We start from the raw sequence: 8,133 nt of genomic DNA on the forward strand, positions 1-8,133 counted from the left end.
ACTTACAATCACATTTATTCTGGCACACACTCTCACTTTTTATTTTTATCCTCTTTTGCCCCTTTCACACATTTCATCGACATACACACTCACATTTATTTGTTCACCACACTCTCACACATTTCTCTTAACCCTTTTTTCCCCCCTCATTCACATCACACTGACACCAGTATGATGTTCATTTTACCAGTACAAAACCTTTGGTTTTGGTATATTTCCATCCACACCTTTGCAATACCAGCATTGGTGTATCAAGACTTAGCTACACAGTCTACTTTAATACTTACCTCCTACATATGCCCATGTTTATGATCCTATTAGATCGTCACATGTGGTCGGGGTCATAGCCCAATGGATGTTATCTATGCTTATGCAACAGTATTAGTACTCACATTATTACTCATATTTAATTAAACTAAATATTTAATCAATACAGGTGTCCTCCTGGTTGTCTCCTCCCCCCCCCCCCGGGAGGGAGACGATGACACCTGATACTAATTGATCTAGACTCTATTTAAGTTTCTCACCTTCCTTGGATCTGGATGTGATCCTGGGACAGCTCCCTCCATACATACATTAGGATGGAGCCTATGTAAGTACTATTACTGAGCATACTTCCATTTATCCCCCCCTTGTTGCTACACCCCCATGGTATACTTCATAATTCCTTGATATTATTATTCAATGCTACCAACCAACACTGGGACATGTACTCGGCACTGCTAATCACTTCCTCACACACACTTTCATTCACCATTTATACTCCCTCCCTTCACTTGCAATCACATTTTTTCTGGCACACACTCACTTTTTCTTTTATCCCCTTTTTTGCCCCTTTCACACATTTCTATTGACATATACACTCACATCTATTTGTTCACCACACTCTCACACATTTTTCTTAAGCCTCCCCCCCCCCCCTCATTCACATCACACTGACACCAGTATGATGTTCATTGTACCAGTACAAAACCTTTGGTTTTGGTATACTTCCATCTACACCTTTGCAATACTAGCATTGGTGTATTAAGATTTACTAATATATTCCATTTCAATACTTACCTCCTACATATGCCCATGTTTATGATCCTATTAGATCGTTACATGTGGTCGGGGTCATAGCCGAATGGATGTTATCTATGCTTATGCAATATTATTAGTACTCACATTATTACTTATATTAAATTAAACTAAATATTCAATCAATACAGGTGTCTTCCGGTCGTCTCCTCCCCCCTATGGTCCACACTTGTGACTCCTTGTAAGCCCGGTTTGGTGGGTTCCCGTCAAGCGGAACGGGGGTTTCTCTTGCTATGGGGGTCTTCGGATCATTTTTACTTCTCAGCAACCATCTCTGATTACATATTAATTCATTAACCCTTGAGTGGTAAATATAATTTCAACAATATTCTCTCAGCAGATGCTAAACATTTTTGTTAGAGGGATGTAACTTTAATAATTTTTCTAATTATATCTATCAGAGTACAATTCCCCTGAAGAAGACCGTGACAGTTTAGGTCGAAACACGTCGGGGTACTCATATGGAAACAATTGAATCATGATGTAACTTGTATTGTATTGTTGTTGATTTTTGCCACTGTTATTTTTATTTTCATGTATAATCAGAGTGTACTATATGTATATTATCTACATTATTTTACAAATGCTCCAACCATGTTGTACATTTTATTGTAATTTAATGTTGAAACCAAGTAAAGATTTTAACTTCAATATCATCCAACCACTCTTATTTATTGAGAACATCATGCCGCTAAAAAACCCCACTGGGGGACCTTCCCATTTTTGTTTTTGTTTTTGCATTTTCGGGGTGCGCGGCACACAGACTCCACATATGCGTTTTTCCTTGTTTCAGGTCAGGGGTATGTTCTGAAAGCAGTGGGCCTGTGTGCAGGATCATAAGTTTGGCCCTTGCAGCTGAGAAAAATGTGGCGCAGCAAAAGCTGGGTGTGATATTCATTGCGCTAAATACCGGCTCTGGCTTAAAGGGGTTCAGTAGTAAGTGATGCAAAGGTTCAGGAATAATTTCAACAAAGTTCCCCCGAAGCTCAACATTCATTCCACAAACTGTCACCTGATTGTGTTTTTTTCAATCACAGTGAAATCCCTTCTTTCTGAGAATGGTAGTGGCAACCAAGCCAGATCTTCCTACAGATGGTGGACAGGGCTTAAATGACTGTGATTGGCTTTAGCAGTGGCCAATGACAGTCCTCCTCCTACTGGAAACAGGGACCACCTCCCCTAGCAGAACTGCACCCAATCTCTTCCCCATCACAAAAGCTGACGATCGCAACAATAGCAAAGTTAGAGAACCGAACAATGTTTCCCATATTTTACAATGTGTGGGGGCTGCCACCCCTAGTCTACAGGCTTGGAAAGATCAATTTGTAAATGGATTGAAAAATGTCTAAAAGACAAAATTCAGAGAGTAGTGGTTAATGATTATTACTCTAAGGTACCTTAATGGTCTAAGGTTATCAGCGGTGTACCCCAAGGTTTAATATCTTTATAAATGATATAGGGTCGGAGATCGAAAGTAACATTTCTGTCTTTGCATATGACACTAAGCTATGCAGTTGAATAACGTCCTTACAGGATGTCTCCAATTTACAAGCTGACCTCAATGCTCTGACTAATTGGGCAACTAAGTGGGAAATTAAGTTTAATGTTGATATATGTAAAGTTATGCACTTGGGGACTAAGAATATGCATGCATCATACATACTAGGGGGAGTACAACTGGGGGAAGACATAGTGGAGAAGGATCTGGGAGTTTTGTTAGATCACAAGCTCAATAATAGCATGCAATTCCAAGTTGCGGTTTCCAAAGCGAGCAAAGTCCTTTCTTGTATTAAGAGAGATATGGACTCAGAGAGAGAGATTTCATTTTTTTAAATTAGAGGAACTTAATGTATTCTCTCTTGAGAAGGAGATTAAGGGGAGATATGATCAACATGTACAGTGGGGATCAAAAGTTTGGGCACTCCAGGTACAAATTTGTATTAATGTGCATAACGAAGCCAAGGAAAGATGGAAAAATCTCCAAAAGGTATCAAATTACAGATTAGACATTCTTATAATATGTCAAAAAAAGTTAGATTTTATTTCCATCATTTACACTTTAAAAATTACAGAAAACAAAAAAATGGTGTCTGCAAAAGTTTGGGCACCCTGCAGAATTTATAATATGCACTGCCCCCTTTGCAAAGCTGAGACCTGCCCGTGTCATGGATTGTTCCCAATCATTGTCTAGGAAGACCAGGTGATGTCAATCTCAAAGGTTTTAAATGCCCAGACTCATCTGACCTTGCCACAACAATCAGCACCATGGGTTCTTCTAAGCAGTTGTCTAGAAAACTGAAACTGAAAATAGTTGACGCTCACAAAGCTGGAGAAGGCTATAAGAAGATAGCAAAGCGTTTTCAGATGTCAATATCCTCTGTTCGGAATGTAATTAAGAAATGGCAGTCATCAGGAACAGTGGAAGTTAAAGCAAGATCTGGAAGACCAAGAAAAATATCAGACAGAACAGCTCGCAGGATTGTGAGAAAAGCAATTCAAAATGCACGTTTAACTGCACGATCCCTCCAGAAAGATCTGGCAGACACTGGAGTTGTGGTACACTATTCCGCTATAAAGAGATACTTGTACAAATATGGTCTTCATGGAAGAGTCATCAGAAGAAAACCTCTTCTACGTCCACACCACAAAAATCAGCGTTTGAACTTTTCAAATGAACATATAGGCAAGCCTGATGCATTTTGGAAACAAGTTCTGTGGACCGATGAGGTTAAAATATAACTTTTTGGCCGGAATGAGCAAAGGTACGTTTGGAGAAGAAAGGGCACAGAATTTAATGAAAAGAACCTCTGTCCAACTGTTACGCATGGGGGTGGATCAATCATGCTTTGGGGTTGTATTGCAGCCAGTGGCACAGGGAACATTTCTTTTTTTTTACAATTTCTTTATTTTTCAAATTTTCAAGAACACAAAGGTATAACATGGATCATAACACAAAGTCATAATGGACAATACCTTGGCGCATAGTTATGCCAGCGTAGCGTATCGAATATACGCTATGCCGACGTAGCGCGGAGCGGCAAGCACAGTATTCACAAAGCACTTTCCCCCAAATCTACGCTGGGTTCCCTCAGCGTAACTCGTCGTAAGTGGCAGTGGGCGTGAGCCATGCTAATGAGGCGTGACCCCATTTAAATGATGGGCCGAGCGCCATCAAGATATGATTAACGGACGCGCATGCGCCGGCCCATGGATGTATCCCAGTGCGCATGCTTAGAATCACGTTAGATTGAACGCCTAAAATACGTCGAATCACTGCCTACGACGTGAACGTAACCTACGCCCATCCCTATTCATGTACTACTATGTAAACGACGTAAAATACGACGGCTGTTCCCTGGTCCATACCTTTGCATGAGTTGTGCCTCATAGATGGGGAATAACTATACGCCGGACGTAAGCCTTACGTAAACCGCGTATATTAATTGCGTCGGGCGCAAGTACGTTCGTGAATCGGCGTATCTCACTCATTTGCATATTCAAATCGTAAATCAATGGCAGCGCCCCTTGCGGCCAGCGTAAATATGCGCCCATGATACGACGGCGTAGGAAACTTACGTCGGTCGTAGGAAGCCTATTTTCAGGCGTATCTAGTTCTGTGGGCACGGCGCACAGATACGACGGCGCACATTTACACTTACGCGGCGTATCTCGAGATACGTCGGTGTAAGTGCTACGTGAATCCGGGCCATAATCTCTACATAACCTCTCATTTTATATATGAACCAGCGCAAGAGGGAGAAAAGGAAACAAGACTTTAAGACCTTTAATTCCCCCATGGGGCAAGAAAAAGGGGAGCAGTGGTCAGCAAATAATTACTTCCCACTCTCTCCCTCTCGCCCCCTCTCTCAATGTCCGGTCATGGGATGACGCTCTCCCATGATCTTACATATTATTAACTTACCCGGTTCCTCTTCCTCACCCCAATGCATGTGATCCCTTATGTAATTCGATACCTTCCTGTGTTCCCATCCCCCCCCCCCCCCCCCCCCCCCCCCCCAAAAAAAAGGGAAAAAGTAAAAAATTAAAAAAAGGGTTCAAACTCCTTTCTTCCCTCTCCCCCCTAGTCCCCACCCACCAGTCTCCCGCCCTCCTCTGAGTAGATAAAATCATTCCAAGGTGTCCAGATTTTTAAATATATTTCTTTTTTTTCTATTTGTCCAAACTAGGTCCTCCATCCTATTTACTTCTTCAACCTTTCTAATCCACATACTCGCAGTAGGGGGTTGTATTTGCTTCCATTTAAGCGGTATACAAGCCTTGGCAGCATTCACTAAGTGACATATAATGGAGTTCCTATATGTTCCCCCTGGTATATCTGACAGGTGCAGGAGGAAGAAAGCTGGGTCCTCCGGTATTGAAACCTCAGTAAACTTTTGAATAATCTCATGAACTTTCTTCCAGAATCCCTTAATTCTGGGACAGTCCCAGAAAATATGTACCACCGTACCATGCTCTGCTTGACATCTCCAACATTCCCTCTTTATGTTTGGGAAATACTTATGTAACCTTTCTGGAGTTCTATACCATAGATTATTTTGTAGTTAATTTAATGCATTTTAGTTCATGTGGCTGTCTTAAATATAGCTTGTATCATTTAAATTTTTTGATTTTCTCCAAAGGTCCTCCCTAAATCAATTTCCCATTTCTGAAAAAAAGGCAACTGGTAGTTCTCTGATGGTTTACTCAGTAGCAAATACATTTTAGATATTGTATGCATACTTGGCTCTTTTTCCATACAATATTTCTCAAATGATGTCAGCTTCCGTTCCAAATAATTCAAATTACATTAATTGTGCTGCTTGCCAGAACTCTAATTGAAAAAGGCCATTTTTATTCATCAGATTCTGCATTGTCGGCCAGGTACCCTGTTCTCTAAAATGCGACATCTGATATATTCCTCTCTCAATTAATGTCGCAAAGGGCCCTTTCTGTATACCAGGAATAAATCTCGGGTTACCCAGTATAGGCGACAAGGGTGAGTCATAGGTAGATATATGCTCCCTTGAAAAAAGGTTATAACATACCCGCAGTGTAGTTCCTATTATTGGATGTTTTTTTATATCAGTTGTAACTTCTCTGTAGCACCAAGGGGCTCTACTCAATAATTCCTTGCACTGTGCTTGCTCTAAATTTGGCCATATTTTCGTATTCCTATGCCGGCACCAATCCAGTAAGTGGACTGCCTGATAATATTTAAATATATCTGGAACAGCCAGTCCTCCATATTGTTTTGGTAGGGATAGCAGCGTCCTTCTTATTCTTGGTTGTTTACCTGCCCATATAAATTTTGTGAATAACGTTTGTATATTTCGAAAAAAAAAGTCTAGGTACTGTAATCGGGACTGCCTGGAGGAGATATAGAATCTTTGGTATTATGTTAATTTTAATTATGTTACTCCTTCCAAACCAGGAGAACATTCCCTTATTCGATCTCTCTAGAAGTCCACGTATTTTATTTAACAACGGCAAAAAATTTAACTCATACATTTTCGAGGAACTTACTGCGAGTTATGTCCCTAAATATTTCAAACTTTGGTCTGCCCATTTGAATTTATAGCTTAAACGTATTGATTTCGACATTTCCTTCGGAATCGATACCATCAAGGCCTCTGATTTGCTGCAGTTTATTTTAAAGTACGAGAGTCTACCATACACCTCCATTTCTTTAATCAAATTAGGTAATGACACTATCGGATTTGTTATTGCAAAAAGCACATCATCTGCATATGCTGCAATTTTATGTTGTGTTTCGCCTATTTCAATTCCCTTAATATCTTTATTACTCCGTACTCTACATAGGAAGGGTTCCAGGGTCAGAGAAAATATCAAAGGCGAAAGTGGGCAGCCTTGTCTTGTCCCATTTGCTATCTTAAAAGGAGGGGAGATCACTCCATTTGCTTTCACTTGGGCTGTAGGTCCTTCATACATACTAGCGATCCATCTAGTCATTTTCTCACCTAATTTTATATGTCGCAGGACCGAGAACATAAACCCCCTTCCCACACGATCGAAGGCCTTTTCTGCATCGGTCCCTAGAAAAACGCATGGTGTCTTATTCGAATTAGCTATATGCATCAGATTCATAGCCCTAATAGTGCCGTCCCTTGCCTCTCTCGTTGGGATAAATCCCACTTGGTCTTGATGGACCAAAAAGGGGAGTTGTTGCTGTAATCTAAGGGCCAATATCTTACTAAATATTTTTAGATCCGTATTCAGCAGTGAGATTGGCCTATAGCTACAGCATTGCTTTGGGTCTTAGCCCTCTTTCAAAATCACCGCAATTGTTGCCTTCACTGTTTCAGAATGAAAAAATGATTTATCCCCCATCTCATTAAACATTTTAACCATAAAAGGACCCAGCTCTGCACTGAGTGACTTATAGTACTTGGCCGTAAATCCATCTGGGCTTGGTGCTTTCCCACTTTTCTCTAAATTTATTGCATTCTTGACTTCTTCTAACGTTATTGGTAGTTCCAATTCCTCACCCACAACTGTAGGTAGGCACGGCATTCCACTTGCTCTTAAATATTCTTCCATGTCAACTTGATCTGGTTCCCTCAGATCTAAGTTATAAAGTGAGGAATAGAAATCTCCAAATGCTTCTACTATTTGTCCAGGCATATGTACCTCTGATCCATCCTTTTTCATAATTGAGGGTATATAAGTCCTTGCCTGTGTTTCCTGTAGAGCTCTTGCCAACTGTCTACCACATTTGTTCCCTGATTCGTAACTACATTTACGCCCCCCTCTGCAATGCCATTTTTGCCCTATATTGTAGTAGTTCCGTCACTTGTCTCCGTATTTTAAATAGTTTACGCTCTACTTCTATTGTCTGAGCATGCTTGTGTCGCGCCTCTAGGATGTGAATCTTTGCTAATAGCCCTGATAATTTAGCCTCCCTCTCCTTCTTAATCCTTGACCCATTTTTGATCAATACTCCTCGTATTACAGCTTTATGCATTTCCCAAATTGTCCCCACTGTACTGTATCTAAATTGTCATTTATTTAAAAAAAATCTACTTCTTTCCAAAC

At 40.6% G+C, this 8,133-nt stretch overlaps 1 long non-coding RNA gene across 1 annotated transcript; it reads left to right on the forward strand.

Moving 5' to 3' along the window:
- The first annotated feature begins 527 nt into the window (after window positions 1-527).
- On the forward strand, window positions 528-1,565 carry LOC120939632. Its single transcript, XR_005749326.1, has 3 exons — window positions 528-592; window positions 1,212-1,387; window positions 1,482-1,565. It is a non-coding gene; the product is annotated as an uncharacterized LOC120939632 (long non-coding RNA).
- Window positions 1,566-8,133: the final 6,568 nt, after the last annotated feature.

Source organism: Rana temporaria, chromosome 5, assembly GCF_905171775.1.
Source record: "Rana temporaria chromosome 5, aRanTem1.1, whole genome shotgun sequence".
Lineage (NCBI taxonomy): Eukaryota > Metazoa > Chordata > Amphibia > Anura > Ranidae > Rana > Rana temporaria.